Genomic DNA, 19096 nt, shown 5'->3' with positions numbered 1-19096 from the left:
GCAGGGCATCTGAAAGTTATTATTTCAGATCACCATCATTTTAATTGTTCTAATTTTTATGACTTCTAAATTATTACATAACTTTACTTGAAAAAAGTCTTAACTTGCAATCCAAAGCAGAGCTGCAAGAAAATGGTTGCATATCTAGAATCTAAGGTGTCCTTTTGAAAATTTTGAAGTGACACCCAAAATATTTAGGGCACCTTAATGAACCAATTCCCACCTCTTCCTTTTCCATTGTAGCCACTCTACAGTAGTGGATTTACCAAAATGCAACCAATGCGGCTGCTTGGGGCCCTGTGGGTCCCAAGTGGCACGCCAGCAAGGATGTATAAAGGGTATTTCCGTCAGACTAAGATAGATACAATTTTGGGGGGAATATACCAAACTGGCACAAAGCAGCTTAAGTGTTACAGAGTTCAGAATAAATGTCACATTTAAATACAAGCCAAAATACCCCAAAAACATGAAATCTGTGTTACACCTCAAGCGCTGACAAACTATACATTTATCAATAATATAACCATTATGTCCCTTCAAATTAGGTGGAATGTTTCTTTGGCTGGATTTTTCTTCAGATCAGAGTATCTGGTGTGGATGTCCGAAACTCACAATATAATAGCATATTAGTTTATCACAAGTCTGAATGTGTCTCCTCCCAAGCCATGATTGTAGCAGGCAGATATTATACACTGTACTTAAAATAACACTGTCAACACACTGCCCTCCCCCCCCCCCCCCCCGACCTCCCCACCACCACCACCACCTGATTGGAATTTAAAGTAGGTGGTTGCAATACAAAATAACAAAAAATGACAGGTCACACACACAATACTGAAGGACTGGAGACACAAGACTGCACTTGAGCTGGCACCCAACAGCTGTCTCATCACTGACAGCCTGTAGGGAGCATTTGGTAAGCCAAGCTCTTGGACAATTTCAGTGGAGCTCGCAGTCTGCAGGAAATAACAAAAAAATTTAAATCTGTGTTACACCACAAGCGCTGTCAAACTATACATATATCAATAATATCACCATTACATCCCTTCAAATTAGGTGGAATGTTTCTTTGGCTGGCTCTTCAGTTCAGAGTATCTGGTGTGGATGCCCAAAACTCACAATAGACATGAGGGGGGTAAACACATCAAGGTATCTTTAGGGGTGCAATGGCAATCAAATACAGCATACCCCAACTCACAATTCAAATTATTGTGTGACTCCTATAAAGGTATCTTTCAACCGGTTCCGGGAGGTTCACTCCCCATGATCACTTTGCACATTGATACAACTTATATCCATAGCAAAAAGTTCACAATTTTATTAAAGTAGACGGGGAGCCACAGATCAACAGCAACAGACAAATATACGTGTAGAAAAAAAGAAAAAAATGATAAAAGAATTTCAAAATCCACAGAAAAAATATATACAAAAGAAAAAAGATGAAGTTCAAGGTTAAAAAAATTAAGCTACTCACACTCCTGATATCGACCTGTTCCGGTCCAAATAGACCTTTATCAAGACATAATAAAGTGTGTGACCAGCTTGATATTTAAAGGGCTTCTAGCCAATAGAAAAATGACAGGAAGTGACATCTGGTAAATTTTCTAAAAATAATCCCCATCACCTACAGCAACAAATAGCAAAAATACAATTTATTATGTGGTGTTGACATAATCGCCAACCGGAAGTTCTGGTTACGGAGCTGCTGGAAAATGGAGTCCCTTGGTTCCTGGTGGTTGCCATGGGGCCGGAAGTAGTCACTCCTGGAAGTTTTATTGTGGCTGCTGTAATCACAGGAAGTCTTACAATGGATTATAGGAAATGTAGTTCTTTAGTTGTCCGCCATGAAACAGAAAAACAATGTATTTTAGGTAGTTCACAAAACCTGCATAGTATTCTAGAGATGTGCACTTGAAATTTTTCGGGTTTTGTGTTTTGGTTTTGGGTTCGGTTCCGCGGCCGTGTTTTGGGTTCGACCGCGTTTTGGCAAAACCTCACCGAATTTTTTTTGTCGGATTCGGGTGTGTTTTGGATTCGGGTGTTTTTTTCAAAAAACCCTAAAAAACAGCTTAAATCATAGAATTTGGGGGTCATTTTGATCCCAAAGTATTATTAACCTCAAAAACCATAATTTCCACTCATTTTCAGTTTATTCTGAACACCTCACACCTCACAATATTATTTTTAGTCCTAAAATTTGCACCGAGGTCGCTGGATGACTAAGCTAAGCGACCCTAGTGGCCGACACAAACACCTGGCCCATCTAGGAGTGGCACTGCAGTGTCACGCAGGATGGCCCTTCCAAAAAACACTCCCCAAACAGCACATGACGCAAAGAAGAAAAAAAGAGGCGCAATGAGGTAGCTGTGTGAGTAAGCTAAGCGACCCTAGTGGCCGACACAAACACCTGGCCCATCTAGGAGTGGCACTGCAGTGTCACGCAGGATGGCCCTTCCAAAAAACACTCCCCAAACAGCACATGACGCAAAGAAAAAAAGAGACGCAATGAGGTAGCTGTGTGAGTAAGCTAAGCGACCCTAGTGGCCGACACAAACACCTGGCCCATCTAGGAGTGGCACTGCAGTGTCACGCAGGATGGCCCTTCCAAAAAACACTCCCCAAACAGCACATGACGCAAAGAAAAAAAGAGGCGCAATGAGGTAGCTGTGTGAGTAAGCTAAGCGACCCTAGTGGCCGACACAAACATCTGGCCCATCTAGGAGTGGCACTGCAGTGTCACGCAGGATGGCCCTTCCAAAAAACACTCCCCAAACAGCACATGACGCAAATAAAAATGAAAGAAAAAAGAGGTGCAAGATGGAATTGTCCTTGGGCCCTCCCACCCACCCTTATGTTGTATAAACAGGACATGCACACTTTAACCAACCCATCATTTCAGTGACAGGGTCTGCCACACGACTGTGACTGAAATGACGGGTTGGTTTGGACCCCCACCGAAAAAGAAGCAATTAATCTCTCCTTGCACAAACTGGCTCTACAGAGGCAAGATGTCCACCTCATCATCATCCTCCGATATATCACCGTGTACATCCCGCTCCTCACAGATTATCAATTCGTCCCCACTGGAATCCACCATCTCAGCTCCCTGTGTACTTTGTGGAGGCAATTGCTGCTGGTCAATGTCTCCACGGAGGAATTGATTATAATTCATTTTAATGAACATCATCTTCTCCACATTTTCTGGAAGTAACCTCGTACGCCGATTGCTGACAAGGTGAGCGGCGGCACTAAACACTCTTTCGGAGTACACACTTGTGGGAGGGCAACTTAGGTAGAATAAAGCCAGTTTGTGCAAGGGCCTCCAAATTGCCTCTTTTTCCTGCCAGTATAAGTACGGACTGTCTGATGTGCCTACTTGGATGCGGTCACTTATATAATCCTCCACCATTCTTTCAATGGGGAGAGAATCATATGCAGTGCCAGTAGACGACATGGCCGTAATCGTTGTCAGGTCCTTCAGTCCGGACCAGATGTCAGCATCAGCAGTCGCTCCAGACTGCCCTGCATCACCGCCAGCGGGTGGGCTCGGAATTCTGAGCCTTTTCCTCGCACCCCCAGTTGCGGGAGAATGTGAAGGAGGAGATGTTGACAGGTCGCGTTCCGCTTGACTTGACAATTTTCTCACCAGCAGGTCTTTGAACCCCAGCAGACTTGTGTGTGCCGGAAAGAGAGATCCAAGGTAGGTTTTAAATCTAGGATCGAGCACGGTGGCCAAAATGTAGTGCTCTGATTTCAACAGATTGACCACCCGTGAATCCTTGTTAAGCGAATTAAGGGCTCCATCCACAAGTCCCACATGCCTAGCGGAATCACTCTGTGTTAGCTCCTCCTTCAATGTCTCCAGCTTCTTCTGCAAAAGCCTGATGAGGGGAATGACCTGACTCAGGCTGGCAGTGTCTGAACTGACTTCACGTGTGGCAAGTTCAAAGGGCAGCAGAACCTTGCACAACGTTGAAATCATTCTCCACTGCGCTTGAGATAGGTGCATTCCACCTCCTATATCGTGCTCAATTGTATAGGCTTGAATGGCCTTTTGCTGCTCCTCCAACCTCTGAAGCATATATAGGGTTGAATTCCACCTCGTTACCACTTCTTGCTTCAGATGATGGCAGGGCAGGTTCAGGCGTTTTTGGTGGTGCTCCAGTCTTCTGTACGTGGTGCCTGTACGCCGAAAGTGTCCCGCAATTCTTCTGGCCACCGACAGCATCTCTTGCACGCCCCTCTCGTTTTTCAAATAATTCTGCACCACCAAATTCAAGGTATGTGCAAAACATGGGACGTGCTGGAATTTGCCCATATTTAATGCACACACAATATTGCTGGCGTTGTCCGATGCCACAAATCCACAGGAGAGTCCAATTGGGGTAAGCCATTCCGCGATGATCTTCCTCAGTTGCCGTAAGAGGTTTTCAGCTGTGTGCGTATTCTGGAAACCGGTGATACAAAGCGTAGCCTGCCTAGGAAAGAGTTGGCATTTGCGAGATGCTGCTACTGGTGCCGCCGCTGCTGTTCTTGCGGCGGGAGTCCATACATCTACCCAGTGGGCTGTCACAGTCATATAGTCCTGACCCTGCCCTGATCCACTTGTCCACATGTCCGTGGTTAAGTGGACATTGGGTACAGCTGCATTTTTTAGGACACTGGTGACTCTTTTTCTGAGGTCTGTGTACATTTTCGGTATCGCCTGCCTAGAGAAATGGAACCTAGATGGTATTTGGTACCGGGGACACAGTACCTCCAACAAGTCTCTAGTTGGCTCTGCAGTAATGATGGATACCGGAACCACGTTTCTCACCACCCAGGATGCCAAGGCCTCAGCTATCCGCTTTGTAGCAGGATGACTGCTGTGATATTTCATCTTCCTCGCAAAGGACTGTTGGACAGTCAATTGCTTGGTGGAAGTAGTAAAAGTGGTCTTACGACTTCCCCTCTGGGATGACCATCGACTCCCAGCAGCAACAACAGCAGCGCCAGCAGCAGTAGGCGTTACACGCAAGGATGCATCGGAGGAATCCCAGGCAGGAGAGGACTCGTCAGAATTGCCAGTGACATGGCCTGCAGGACTATTGGCATTCCTGGGGAAGGAGGAAATTGACACTGAGGGAGTTGGTGGGGTGGTTTGCGTGAGCTTGGTTACAAGAGGAAGGGATTTACTGGTCAGTGGACTGCTTCCGCTGTCGCCCAAAGTTTTTGAACTTGTCACTGACTTATTATGAATGCGCTGCAGGTGACGTATAAGGGAGGATGTTCCGAGGTGGTTAACGTCCTTACCCCTACATATTACAGCTTGACAAAGGCAACACATGGCTTGACAAATGTTGTCCGCATTTCTGTTGAAATACTTCCACACCGAAGAGCTGATTTTTTTGGTATTTTCACCAGGCATGTCAACGGCCCTATTCCTCCCACGGACAACAGGTGTCTCCCCGGGTGCCTGACTTAAACAAACCACCTCACCATCAGAATCCTCCTTGTCAATTTCCTCCCCAGCGCCAGCAACACCCATATCCTCCTCATCCTGGTGTACTTCAACACTGACATCTTCAATCTGACTATCAGGAACTGGACTGCGGGTGCTCCTTCCAGCACTTGCAGGGGGCGTGCAAATGGTGGAAGGCGCATGCTCTTCACGTCCAGTGTTGGGAAGGTCAGGCATCGCAACCGACACAATTGGACTCTCCTTGTGGATTTGGGATTTCGAAGAACGCACAGTTCTTTGCTGTGCTTTTGCCAGCTTGAGTCTTTTCATTTTTCTAGCGAGAGGCTGAGTGCTTCCATCCTCATGTGAAGCTGAACCACTGGCCATGAACATAGGCCAGGGCCTCAGCCGTTCCTTGCCACTCCGTGTGGTAAATGGCATATTGGCAAGTTTACGCTTCTCCTCCGACAATTTTATTTTAGATTTTTGAGTCCTTTTTTTACTGATATTTGGTGTTTTGGATTTGACATGCTCTGTACTATGACATTGGGCATCGGCCTTGGCAGACGACGTTGATGGCATTTCATCGTCTCGGCCATGACTAGTGGCAGCAGCTTCAGCACGAGGTGGAAGTCGATCTTGATCTTTCCCTATTTTTGGAACCTCAACATTTTTGTTCTCCATGTTTTAATAGGCACAACTAAAAGGCACCTCAGGTAAACAATGGAGATGGATGGATACTAGTATACTTATGGATGACGAGCGACTGCCGACACAGAGGTAGCTACAGCCGTGGACTACCGTACTGTGTCTGCTGCTAATATAGACTGGATGATAATGCAATAAAATTTAAATATATATATATATATATATCACACTAGTACTGCAGCCGGACAGGTATATATTATGTAATGACGGACCTGCTGGACACTGTCTGTCAGACTCAGCACTGCAGACTCCTAAAGTAAGCTACTAGTATCAAGAAGATAGAAAAAAAAAAACCACGGGTAGGTGGTATACAATTATGGATGGACGAGCGACTGCCGACACAGAGGTAGCTACAGCCGTGGACTACCGTACTGTGTCTGCTGCTAATATAGACTGGATGATAATGAGATAAAATTAAAATATATATATATATATATCACACTAGTACTGCAGCCGGACAGGTATATATTATGTAATGACGGACCTGCTGGACACTGTCTGTCAGACTCAGCACTGCAGACTCCTAAAGTAAGCTACTAGTATCAAGAAGATAGAAAAAAAAAAACCACGGGTAGGTGGTATACAATTATGGATGGACGAGTGACTGCCGACACAGAGGTAGCTACAGCCGTGGACTACCGTACTGTGTCTGCTGCTAATATAGACTGGATGATAATGAGATAAAATTAAAATATATATATATATCACACTAGTACTGCAGCCGGACAGGTATATATTATGTAATGACGGACCTGCTGGACACTGTCTGTCAGACTCAGCACTGCAGACTCCTAAAGTAAGCTACTAGTATCAAGAAGATAGAAAAAAAAAAAAACACGGGTAGGTGGTATACAATTATGGATGGACGAGCGACTGCCGACACAGAGGTAGCTACAGCCGTGGACTACCGTACTGTGTCTGCTGCTAATATAGACTGGATGATAATGAGATAAAATTAAAATATATATATATATCACACTAGTACTGCAGCCGGACAGGTATATATTATGTAATGACGGACCTGCTGGACACTGTCTGTCAGACTCAGCACTGCAGACTCCTAAAGTAAGCTACTAGTATCAAGAAGATAGAAAAAAAAAAAACCACGGGTAGGTGGTATACAATTATGGATGGACGAGCGACTGCCGACACAGAGGTAGCTACAGCCGTGGACTACCGTACTGTGTCTGCTGCTAATATAGACTGGATGATAATGAGATAAAATTAAAATATATATATATATCACACTAGTACTGCAGCCGGACAGGTATATATTATGTAATGACGGACCTGCTGGACACTGTCTGTCAGACTCAGCACTGCAGACTCCTAAAGTAAGCTACTAGTATCAAGAAGATAGAAAAAAAAAAACCACGGGTAGGTGGTATACAATTATGGATGGACGAGCGACTGCCGACACAGAGGTAGCTACAGCCGTGGACTACCGTACTGTGTCTGCTGCTAATATAGACTGGATGATAATGAGATAAAATTTAAATATATATATATATCACACTAGTACTGCAGCCGGACAGGTATATATTATGTAATGACGGACCTGCTGGACACTGTCTGTCAGACTCAGCACTGCAGACTCCTAAAGTAAGCTACTAGTATCAAGAAGATAGAAAAAAAAAAACCACGGGTAGGTGGTATACAATTATGGATGGACGAGCGACTGCCGACACAGAGGTAGCTACAGCCGTGGACTACCGTACTGTGTCTGCTGCTAATATAGACTGGATGATAATGAGATAAATTTAAAATATATATATATATATATCACACTAGTACTGCAGCCGGACAGGTATATATTATGTAATGACGGACCTGCTGGACACTGTCTGTCAGCACTGCAGACTCCTAAAGTAAGCTACTAGTATCAAGAAGATAGAAAAGAAAAAAAAACCACGGGTAGGTGGTATACAATTATGGATGGACGAGCGACTGCCGACACAGAGGTAGCTACAGCCGTGGACTACCGTACTGTGTCTGCTGCTAATATAGGCTGGATGATAATGAGATAAAATTAAAATATATATATATCACACTAGTACTGCAGCCGGACAGGTATATATTATGTAATGACGGACCTGCTGGACACTGTCTGTCAGACTCAGCACTGCAGACTCCTAAAGTAAGCTACTAGTATCAAGAAGATAGAAAAAAAAAACCACGGGTAGGTGGTATACAATTATGGATGGACGAGCGACTGCCGACACAGAGGTAGCTACAGCCGTGGACTACCGTACTGTGTCTGCTGCTAATATAGACTGGATGATAATGAGATAAAATTAAAATATATATATATCACACTAGTACTGCAGCCGGACAGGTATATATTATGTAATGACGGACCTGCTGGACACTGTCTGCAGAATGCGTTTATAAAAACACCACACGACGAGTGTTTAACTTTTTCAGGCAGACAATCACAATATACTGGTGGTCAGCAGACAATCACAATACTGGTGGTCAGTGGTCACTGGTCAGTCACACTGGCAGTGGCACTCTGGCAGCAAAAGTGTGCACTGTACTTAAAATATGTACTCCTGCTATAACTGCTCCCCAGTCTCCCCCACAATTAAGCTGTGTGAGCAGTGAGCACTCAGCACAGTCAGATAATGATATACAGTATTACATATGATGCAGCACACTGGGCTGAGCACAGATATGGTATGTGACTGTGTCACACTGTGTATCGTTTTTTTTCAGGCAGAGAACGGATTAATTAAACTGGTGGTCACTGGTCACACTATCAGCAGGAAGTAGTACTCCTCCTAATAATATGCTCCCCAAAATTTGTGTCTCTCTCTAGTACTCTAGTCTAAACGGACAGGACGCCAGCCACGTCCTCTCCCTATCAATCTCAATGCACGTGTGAAAATGGCGGCGACGCGCGGCTCCTTATATAGAATCCGAGTCTCGCGATAGAATCCGAGCCTCGCGAGAATCCGACAGCAGGATGATGACGTTCGGGCGCGCTCGGGTTAACCGAGCAAGGCGGGAAGATCCGAGTCGCTCGGCCCCGTGTAAAAAAACCTGAAGTTCGGGCGGGTTCGGATTCCGAGGAACCGAACCCGCTCATCACTATAGTATTCTGGGAGATTTAGTTTGAAATGCTAATAAAACAAAAAGTTTTTAAAACCATAAATCAAAACGCAAAAAAGGCATTACTCATATTCAGAAAATTACAAAAAATAGTCTCTAACAGGATTTAAATCAACAATGGCCACATCTATTAAAAAAAAATCTGTTTTAAACAAACCACTTCAATTCAAAATCACTATTTAAACCTGAAGGGCTCAAAGTTTTATAATTAAAAATATAGTTCATCTCGGTTTTTGCCAACTTTGTTGCTGTATTATTATTTCTCTTAATTCCTTTTATATGTCTAAAGGGTTCTACACACTGGGCGTTCATATCTTTCAGTGTGGAGGAAGCAACAATGAACGATGCGCGGCCCCACGCTCATTCATCGTTAGTGCCCCGTCGCTTGTGCATGCAGGCCAATATGGACGATCTCGCCCATATTTACATGCACTGCTATTCGAGCCGGAAGACGGGGGGAGTGAAGAAAATTCACTCCCCCTGTCACCTCCTCTCCGCCACCGGGTCGCCCGTCTGCCGAATCGGCGGTCGGGCAGCTCGGTGGTGGGTCGCGCAGTGTGTAGGGCCCATTAGACCATAAAAACTTGTTATATCAGAAATACAGCAGTTATGTTAAGATTTAAAATGTTAAGAAAGTGAGTGTGTCTCCAGCCCCTTCTTAATGTTTCTAACATTCTCCACTAACCTCACTTTGAGGGGTCGCGCTCTACGTCCAATGTAGGTTAAGTTGCATTTACACTTGATGGCATAAACAAAATTTTTTGTAATCTTAATGGGATAATGATTAAACTAGAAACTATCCTCACAAAAGAATTTAAGTTATGGTGGGAGGTCGCTACGCTTGAACGATATTTGGCCCACAATATAATTCCTCATTGACTAAGAATCTTAAAAGCATCCAATTTTGAAACCACAAGAGAGGACTTTAGGAGAGTGGGAGGATACTATCAACACCTGCTCTTTCTCTCTGATAAGTTCTGAATAATATAAGGAACTGGATAAAGATATAGAAGTGAAACTGAAAAGAACACAAAGACAACTAATGGAGAGAAAAAAAATGAAAAAATTCAATAGGGATAAATTAAATAAAGAAACTTTAGTGGATAATGATATTGAGGAATTGCCTAGAGTCAGACATCCTAACAGATCCTGTGCCAATAAAGTGAGTTTACATAATAACATATCAATTAAGAATCCCCCATATTGGAATGAGACAAATAGAAGAACAGATGTCTATAGCCCACAGCATAGACTGTTGACACCTTTTATTCCAAGGCATAACTGTAGACCTGGTAATAGGCGAGAGAACACAAGTAAACCATTATAGGAATCGAACATGTGAATGGAGAAATGTGCCAGACAGAAATAGTGGAACCACTAGACATCAAACTGACACAGACAGAGAACACAAGTATCCATTATAGGGATTGAACACCTGAATGGAGAAATGTGCCACCCAGAAATAGTAGAACCACTAGATATCAAACTGACAGGGATCCTGCCCTGACCTACAACCAATTCTCTCCCCTAGAAAATTTGGGTGATTCACCCCATTTTTTAGACAAGAAAATATCCAACAAATTACAGATAAAGTGTAAATATGCAAGAAGGAGAAAAAGAGGAGGTATATACAAACCTAAGAAATAAAAAAAATGGAAAACCACCCCAAAAAATCCCCTACCCATTAGGACCATAAATGAAGAAGAAATACAACTACCTAATAGACAGACCGAAGTTGCTATCAATTCTGCCAAAAAGGTCAAAATATTTAACTTAAGTTCACACATGCTGTCTGCCAGTGAAACATCTGTTCTTGAAAAAGGACTCAAATATGCCCCTACACACTTTGTTAATCCTTTTGACCTACAGATGTGTCCACATACATCTGTGCTATATATATCACCATGTATGGCACAGTTTTGCATGCCATAGACTCAGAAATTTAGCCATGCCTTGTGATTTTTCTTAATTTGCTTCTTTAATATGTAACTTTATACATATTCTATTATGGCAAACAAAAAATTTAAAATTCATCCACTTGCTACTCGTGAAAAACAGCTTAGACGTGTTTTGCATGTTGTGCCAAATTTGTAGAAAAGCAAAGATGTCAGTGGACCCATCTGTATATTAGGATGTCCAAAGATATGTCAGGAAACTGACAGTTAAAAAGTTTTTTGCCAATCAAGAGTTTCAAACTGAACAGGGGCAGTCCTCACTTACCCCTTTTAAACCTAGATCTATATTATTTCCTAGACATGTACAAGTGCCCTTCATAAAATCTTTTGCTACACTTGTTATGGATGATTTGAATAAATTACAATATCAACCCAAAAAGATCTTCAACATGACTGCTAAAGACAGGAAAGCACTAGGAGAGTTAAAAAAGGCTAACACCTTCATCATTAAACTGGCGGACAAAGGGGGGGGGGGGTATCGTCCTGATGGACGTAGAGGAATATGAAGGTGAGGTATTGAGACAACTTAATGATAAATCTACGTACAGAAAATTAGGAAATAACCCCACCAATCAAATCAGTATTAAACTAAAGAGTTTGGTAGAGAAATATAAGAAAAAAGATACCATCAGTAACACAGAAGCAAGTTTTATCAAGGTGGAGAATCAAATAACCCCTGTTATGTATGTCCTCCCCAAGGTACATAAAAGCCTTATAGATACCTCGGGAAGACCCAATAATATCGGGGGTTTAATCTAATATGGCTAATTTGTCGCAATTCATAGATATTCATAGATTATATATTACAACCACTGGTACTATGTAATAGATCTCATCTAAAGGATACAAAAGACTTTGTATTAGCTTTGGAAGCCATTAGATGGGAGGAGGGAGACTTCCTGGTTACTGCGAATGTTAGCTCCATCTACACCACAACATATCATAAACAAGGTGAGAGGCAGTTAGGTATATTCCCAATCAATCAGATCTTTCAGAAGACATTAAAGACCTTACTGTTGAAGGTATTTATTTTATTCTTAATAACTTTTTCTTTTTAAAAATCAGTACTATATCTAAAAAACAGCCACGGCAATGGGCACCAGGTTTGCACCGAGCTACGCCAACCTCCTTATGTGGTTATGGTAGACCAAAACCATCTGGTCTAGTGACATGCTTGGAGCAAGCCTGGTATCCTACATCCGCTACATCAATGACATCTTCTTTGTTTGGAGAGGCTATGCAGATTCATTAAATCTCTTTTGTTCTACTTTAAACTCCAACAATAGAAATATTAATTTATCTTTTGTTATTAATAAACAAACAATTAAGTTCCTCGATATACCTAAATGAAGGATAAATTTATACAAAAACATTCTCCAAACCCACTGATTTTGGGTCATATATTGGAGCTACCAGCTGACACCATGAGAGTTGGCTAAAGTCCATCCCTGTGGGCCAATTAAAAAGGTTAAAAAAGAATTGCAGTGATGCTGTCATTTTCTAGACACATGCTGCGACATTAGTACAGAAATTTGAAGCTTGTGGATATAAAAAAGAGAAAATAACTGAGGCCATTGAGGATGTTAATAGAGTGGAACGGAGGGACCATCTAAAAGCAAATAATATGAAAAAGGATAAAAACACTAAATACAAATGGGCATTCGTTACTGAATACAATACACAACATAAGTCCATTGAGAAAATTTTGAATAAACATTGGAAACTTGTGGGGAAAAAACCCAGTAATCGCGACCCTCATTCCAGAGAGACAGATACACATGTATCGCAAGGCTCCAAATTTAAGAACCAAATTGGTTTCAAGTGCCCTCCGCACCACATCTATTATGCCAGGGGTAGTATCTAAGGGATTTTTCAGGTGCGGCAGTTGTCTTGGCTGTAGAAACGTTAAAAGTGAAGGGAGCAACCAAATTGAAAATGTATCTATTAACGAAAAAATAATAGAGATAAGGGATTTTATTACTTGTGATACGAAAAATGTTGTTTATGCCATCAAGTGTAAATGCAACCTAACCTACATTGGACGTACATCACAACCCCTCAAAGTCAGGTTAGGGTAGCACATTAGAAACATTAAGAAGGGGCTGGAGACACACTCACTTTCCTCACATTTTAAATCTAAACATAACTGCTGTATTTCTGATATAACAGGTTTTTATGGTCTTAGACATATAAAAGGAAATAAGAGAAATAATACAGCAACAATGTTGGCAAAAACCGAGATGAACTATATTTTTAATTATAACACTTTTAGCCCTTCAGGTTTAAATTGTGATTCTGAAGTTGTTTTTTTAAAACAGATTTTTTTATAGAGGAGGCCATTGTTGATTTAAATACTGTTAGAGGCTATTTTTTGTAAATTTCTGAATGTGAATATTGCCCTTATTGCGTTTTGATTTATGGTTTTAAAAACTTTTTGTGTTATTAGCAATTCAAACTACATCTCCCAGAATACTATGTGGGTTTTGTGAACTACCTAAAACACTTTGTTTTTTTGTTTCCTGGTGGACTACTAAAGTACTACATTTCCTATAATCCATTGTAGGACTTCCTGTGATTACAGCAGCCGCATCAAAACTTCCGGGAGTGACTACTTCCGGCCGCATGGCAACCACCAGGAACCAAAGGACTCCATTTTCCAGCAGCTCCATAACCGGAACGTCTGGTCAGCGATTATATCAACACCACATAATAAATTGTGTTTTCGCTGTTTGTTCCTGATTCCCGTATATACAACTGGATGCTGCTTCATTTATGTATGTTTACCAATATTCTTGTGTTAAATAGGTAAAAGGGATTATTTTTAGAAAATTTACCTGATGTCACTTCCTGTCATTTTTCTATTGGCTAGAAGCCCTTTATATATCAAGCTGCTCACACACTCCATTATGTCTTGATAAAGGTCTATTTGGACCGAAATGCGTTGACATCAGGAGTCTGAGTAGCTTCATTTAACCTTGAACTTCATCTTTTTTCTTTTGTATATATTTTTTCTGTGGAATTTGGAATCCTTTTTACAGTTTTTTTTACATTTTTCTACACGTGTATTTGTCTGTTGCTGTTGATCTGTGGCTCCTTATCTACTATAATAAAATTGTGAACTTTTTGCTATGGATATGAGTGCTATCGATGACTCTACAAAGTGATCATTGGGAGTGAACCTCCTGGAACCGGTTGAAAGATACCTTTATAGGAGTCAAACAATAATTTGAATTGTGTGTTGGGTATTTGATTGCTATTACACCCCTAAAGATACCTTGATGTGTTTACCACCCTCATCTCTACTATGAGTTTCAGACATCCACACCAGATACTCTGAACTGAAGAAAGATCCAGCCAAAGAAACATTCCACCTAATTTGAAGGGACATAATGGTGATATTATTGATATATGTATAGTTTGTCAGCGCTTGTGGTGTAACACAGATTTAATTTTTTTTTGTTTTCTGGCAGACTGCGAGCTCCACCAAAATTTTCCAAGAGCTTGGCTGGATGAATGCTCCCTACAGGCTGTCAGTGATTAGACAACTTTTGGGTGCCAGCTCCAGTGCACACTTGTGTCTTTAGTCCTGCAGTATTGTGTGTGTGACCTGTCATGTCTTATGTATATGATGTCAGATGTTTAGAGAGAGGAGCCGGGATGCACAGAAAAAAAACACGAGGTCTTCCACTGTACTTTATAACATTATTTTTTGTAATTTTGTAGAGCAACCACCTACTTTAAATTCCAATCAGGTGGTGGTGGGGGGGGGAGTGTGTTGACAGTGTTATTTTAAGTACACTGTATAACATCTGCCTGCTACAATCATGGCTGGGGAGGAGACACACACTGACTGGTGATATATCAATATGCTATTATATTTTAAACACTACCATGTATAGGAGATACAGTCACACTGAGCGGTATAATAATGGATATAATAGGATTTTAACACCTACCGGTAAATCCTTTTCTCTTAGTCCGTAGAGGATGCTGGGGACACATCAAGAACCATGGGGGGTAAAGACAGGATCCGCAGGAGACATGGGAACTTTAAGACTTTGAATGGGTGTGAACTGGCTCCTCCCTCTATGCCCCTCATCCAGACTCCAGTTATAGGAACTGTGCCCAGGGAGACAGACATTTCGAGGAAAGGATTTATTGTTAAACCACGGTGAGCATCTTACCAGTTCACACCTCAAGCATGCCGCAGAACGTGGCATTCCACAGAAAACAAGCCAATGGCATGAACAATTGCAGCACCTGGCTGACAAGAAACGTAACACAACATGTGTGTAACCACAAATAATCACTGCAGATATAGTACGCACTGGGACGGGTGCCCAGCATCCTCTACGGACTAAGAGAAAAGGATTTACCGGTAGGTATTAAAATCCTATTTTCTCATACGTCCTAGAGGATGCTGAGGTCACATCAAGGACCATGGGGTTATACCAAAGCTCTAGAATGGACCAAACATGAGGTCAACCTCGGCCAAGGTATTAAACTGTATTAGTTAGCCAAATTGTTTGCTAAAAGGCTGCTCGGCAAGGTTGCAATGCCGAGACTCCACGGTCAACTACCCCGGACGAGCCCACCTTTCTAGTAGAATGGGCCTTCACCTAGTTCGGTAACGGCAATCTTGCTGTGAGATGAGCATGCTGAAACGTACCACAGATCCAGCGCGCAACGGTCTGCTTGGAAGCAGGACACCCAATCTTGTTGGGAGCAAACAGGACAAACAGAGCCTGTGGCCCTCATTCCGAGTTGTTCGCTCGCAAGCTGCTTTTAGCAGCTTTGCACACGCTAAGCCGCCGCCTACTGGGAGTGAATTTTAGCATAGTAGATTTGCGAACGAAAGATTAGCAGATTTGCGATTAGACAGTTCTTAGCAGTTTCTGAGTAGCTCGAGACTTACTCTGCCACTGCGATCAGTTCAGTCAGTTTCGTTCCTGGTTTGATGTCACAAACACACCCAGCGTTCGCCCAGTCACTCCCCCGTTTCTCCAGCCACTCCCGCGTTTTTTCCAGAAATGGCAGCGTTTTTTCGCACACTGCCATAAAACGTCCAGTTTCCGCCCAGAAACACCCACTTCCTGTCAATCACACTACGATCACCAGAACGAAGAAAAAACCTCGTAATGTCGTGAGTAAAATACCAAACTTAATAGCAAATTTACTTGGCGCAGTCACACTGCAGACATTGCGCATGCGCATTAGCGACTAATCGCTCCGTTGCAAGAAAAAAATAACGAGCGATCAACTCGGAATGACCACCCGTGTTCCTAAACGGAGTCGTCCTGGTGACATAAATTTTCAAAACTCTGACAACATGCAGAGACTTCGACTCAGCGAAGGCGTCGGTAGTCACAGACACCACCATAGGTTGGTACATGTGGAAAGAAGAAACCACCTTCGGTAGAAATTGTTGATAAGTTTCCAACTCTGCTCTATCTTCATGGAAGATCAAATAAGGTCTCTTGTGAGACCAAGCCGCTAACTCAGACACTCGCCTTGCATATGCCAAGGCCAACCTGACACCACTTTCCAAGTGAGGAAATTCACTCCTCCTTACTTAAAGGTTCAAACCAATGTAATTGAAGGAACTGCAACACCCCATTAAGATCCCATGGTGCCACTGGGGTACAAATGGAGGTTGGATGTGCAACACGCCCCTTCACAACAGTCTGAACTTCTGGAAGGGAGTCCAATTTATTCTAAAAGAAACCCGCTAAGGCCGATTTTAATTGAGCCCAAGTTTAGGCCCGCATCCATACCTGCTTGTAGAAAATGGAGAAAACGTCCTAGCTGAAAACTCTGCCGTAGGAGTCTTCTTGGATTCACACCAAGAAACATATTTTCTCCAAATACGGTAATAATGTTTAGACGTTACCCCTTTTCTAGCCCGAATAAGTGTGGAGAACTAATTCCGTGGGAATACCCTTATGGACAAGGATTTTGCGGTCAACCGCCATGTCGTCAAACGTAGCTGCGGTAAGTCCTAATACACTCAAAGGTCCTTGCGCAAAGGAAAAAGCCAGGGATCTCCTATGAGTAATTCCTGAGCTCTGGATACCAAGCTCTCCTTGGCCAGTCTGGAACCATGAGGCTCGCTCGAATTTCCTTTTTATGATCCCAGAACTTTTGGAATGAGAGAAAACGTAGGGAATACATATACCGACTGAAAACACCCACGGTGTCACCAGTGCATTCACTGTTCCTGTTTGAGGGTCCCTTGACCTGGAACTCTGAAGCTTCTTGTTGAGACGAGATGCCATCATTCCTACTTGAGGAAATCCCAAAGACATGTCACCTCTTCGAAGACTACTTGGAGGAGGTCTCCCCTCTCCTGGATGGAGATCGTGTCTGCTGAGGAAGTCTGCTTCTCAGTTGTCCACTCTTGGAACGAACATCGCCGACAGAGCGCTTGTATGTTTTTCCGCCCAGCGGAAAATCCTTGTGGTATCTGCCATCGTTGTTCTGCTAGACCGTTTATGTGGTGACAAGTTTCCTAACTTGACCATCTTCCTTGGAAGATTTCCCCCTTTGTGACTGCCCCCCGCCTCGGAGGCTTGCATCCGTGGTCGCTAGGATCCAGTCCTGATCTCGAACCTGCGCCCCTCTAGGAGGTGAGAACTGCGCAGCCACCACAGGAGTGAGATTCTGGTCTTGGAAGACAGGATTATCCTCCAGTGTATGTGTAGGTGGGAACCGGACCACTTGTCCAACAGACCCCACTGGAACACCATGGCATGGAACCTGCCAAACTGACTGGCCTCGTAGGCCACAACCATCTTTTCCAGCAACCGAATGTATTGATGAATTGACACTCTTGCTGGTCTCAGAATTTGTTTGACCAGACTCTGGATCTCCAGAGCCTTTTCCCCTGGAAGAAAAAACTCTCTGTAGTTCTGTGTCTAGTATTATTCCCAAAACCGACAACTGCGTCATTGGGACCAACAGTGATTCCGGCAAGTTCAGGAGCCAACCATGTTGTTGAATAACGGTCAGGGAGAGTGCAATGTTTTGCACCAACTGGTTCCTTGACCTCGCCATTATCAGGAGACCATCCCAGTACGGGAAAATTGTGACTCCTTACTAGCGACGGAGAACCATCATTACCGCTATCACCCTGGTGAAAATCCTTGGAGCCGTGGACAGACCAAACGGCAACGTCTGAAATTGGTAATGACAACCCTGAATTGCAAACCTCAGGTAAGCCTAATGAGGAGGAAAATGTAATTACGCCTCCGTTATGTCTACTGAGGCCATGAAAAAAACTCCTTTTTCCAGATTGGAAATCACTGACCTGAGAGATTCCATCTTGGATTTGAATTTCTTTAAGTAGAAATTGAGGGATTTCAGATTTAGGATTGGTCTGACTGAGCCGTCTGGCTTCGGGACCACGAAGAGGCTTGAATAAAAGCCTTCTCCCTGTTGAGACAGGGGAAACCAGGCCAATGACCTGATCCTGATACAACCTTTGTATTGCGTCGCATACTACCTCCCCGTCCGGAGGAGAATCGGTAATTTGAAAAATTGGTGAGGGGAAACGTCTGGAAACTCCAGTATGTACCCTTGGGACACTATTCGTAAAAACTCCCGGGTCCAGGTCCGTTCCAGGACTGACTGAAGAGTTTTAGACGTGGCATCACCAGTGTGGGCTCCCGCAAGAGAGTCCCAGCGTCATGCGGTGGATGTGGCAGAAAACAGAGGATGATCTCTTCTCCTGTAATCTTGAAGAGGTTGCGGACCTCTTCCCTTTTCTCCTTCCTCTACCTGCAAAGAAAGAGGAATCTGTATATATTGGACTGAAATACCAGCTTCTGACAATGATGTGTCATCATCCAAAGTGAGGGAACATAGGGCAAGAAAGCGGACTTAC

The sequence above is a fragment of the Pseudophryne corroboree genome, chromosome 2 (assembly GCF_028390025.1).
Source record: "Pseudophryne corroboree isolate aPseCor3 chromosome 2, aPseCor3.hap2, whole genome shotgun sequence".
In the NCBI taxonomy this organism is placed as follows: Eukaryota; Metazoa; Chordata; class Amphibia; order Anura; family Myobatrachidae; genus Pseudophryne; species Pseudophryne corroboree.
This window is presented reverse-complemented; position numbering follows the sequence as displayed.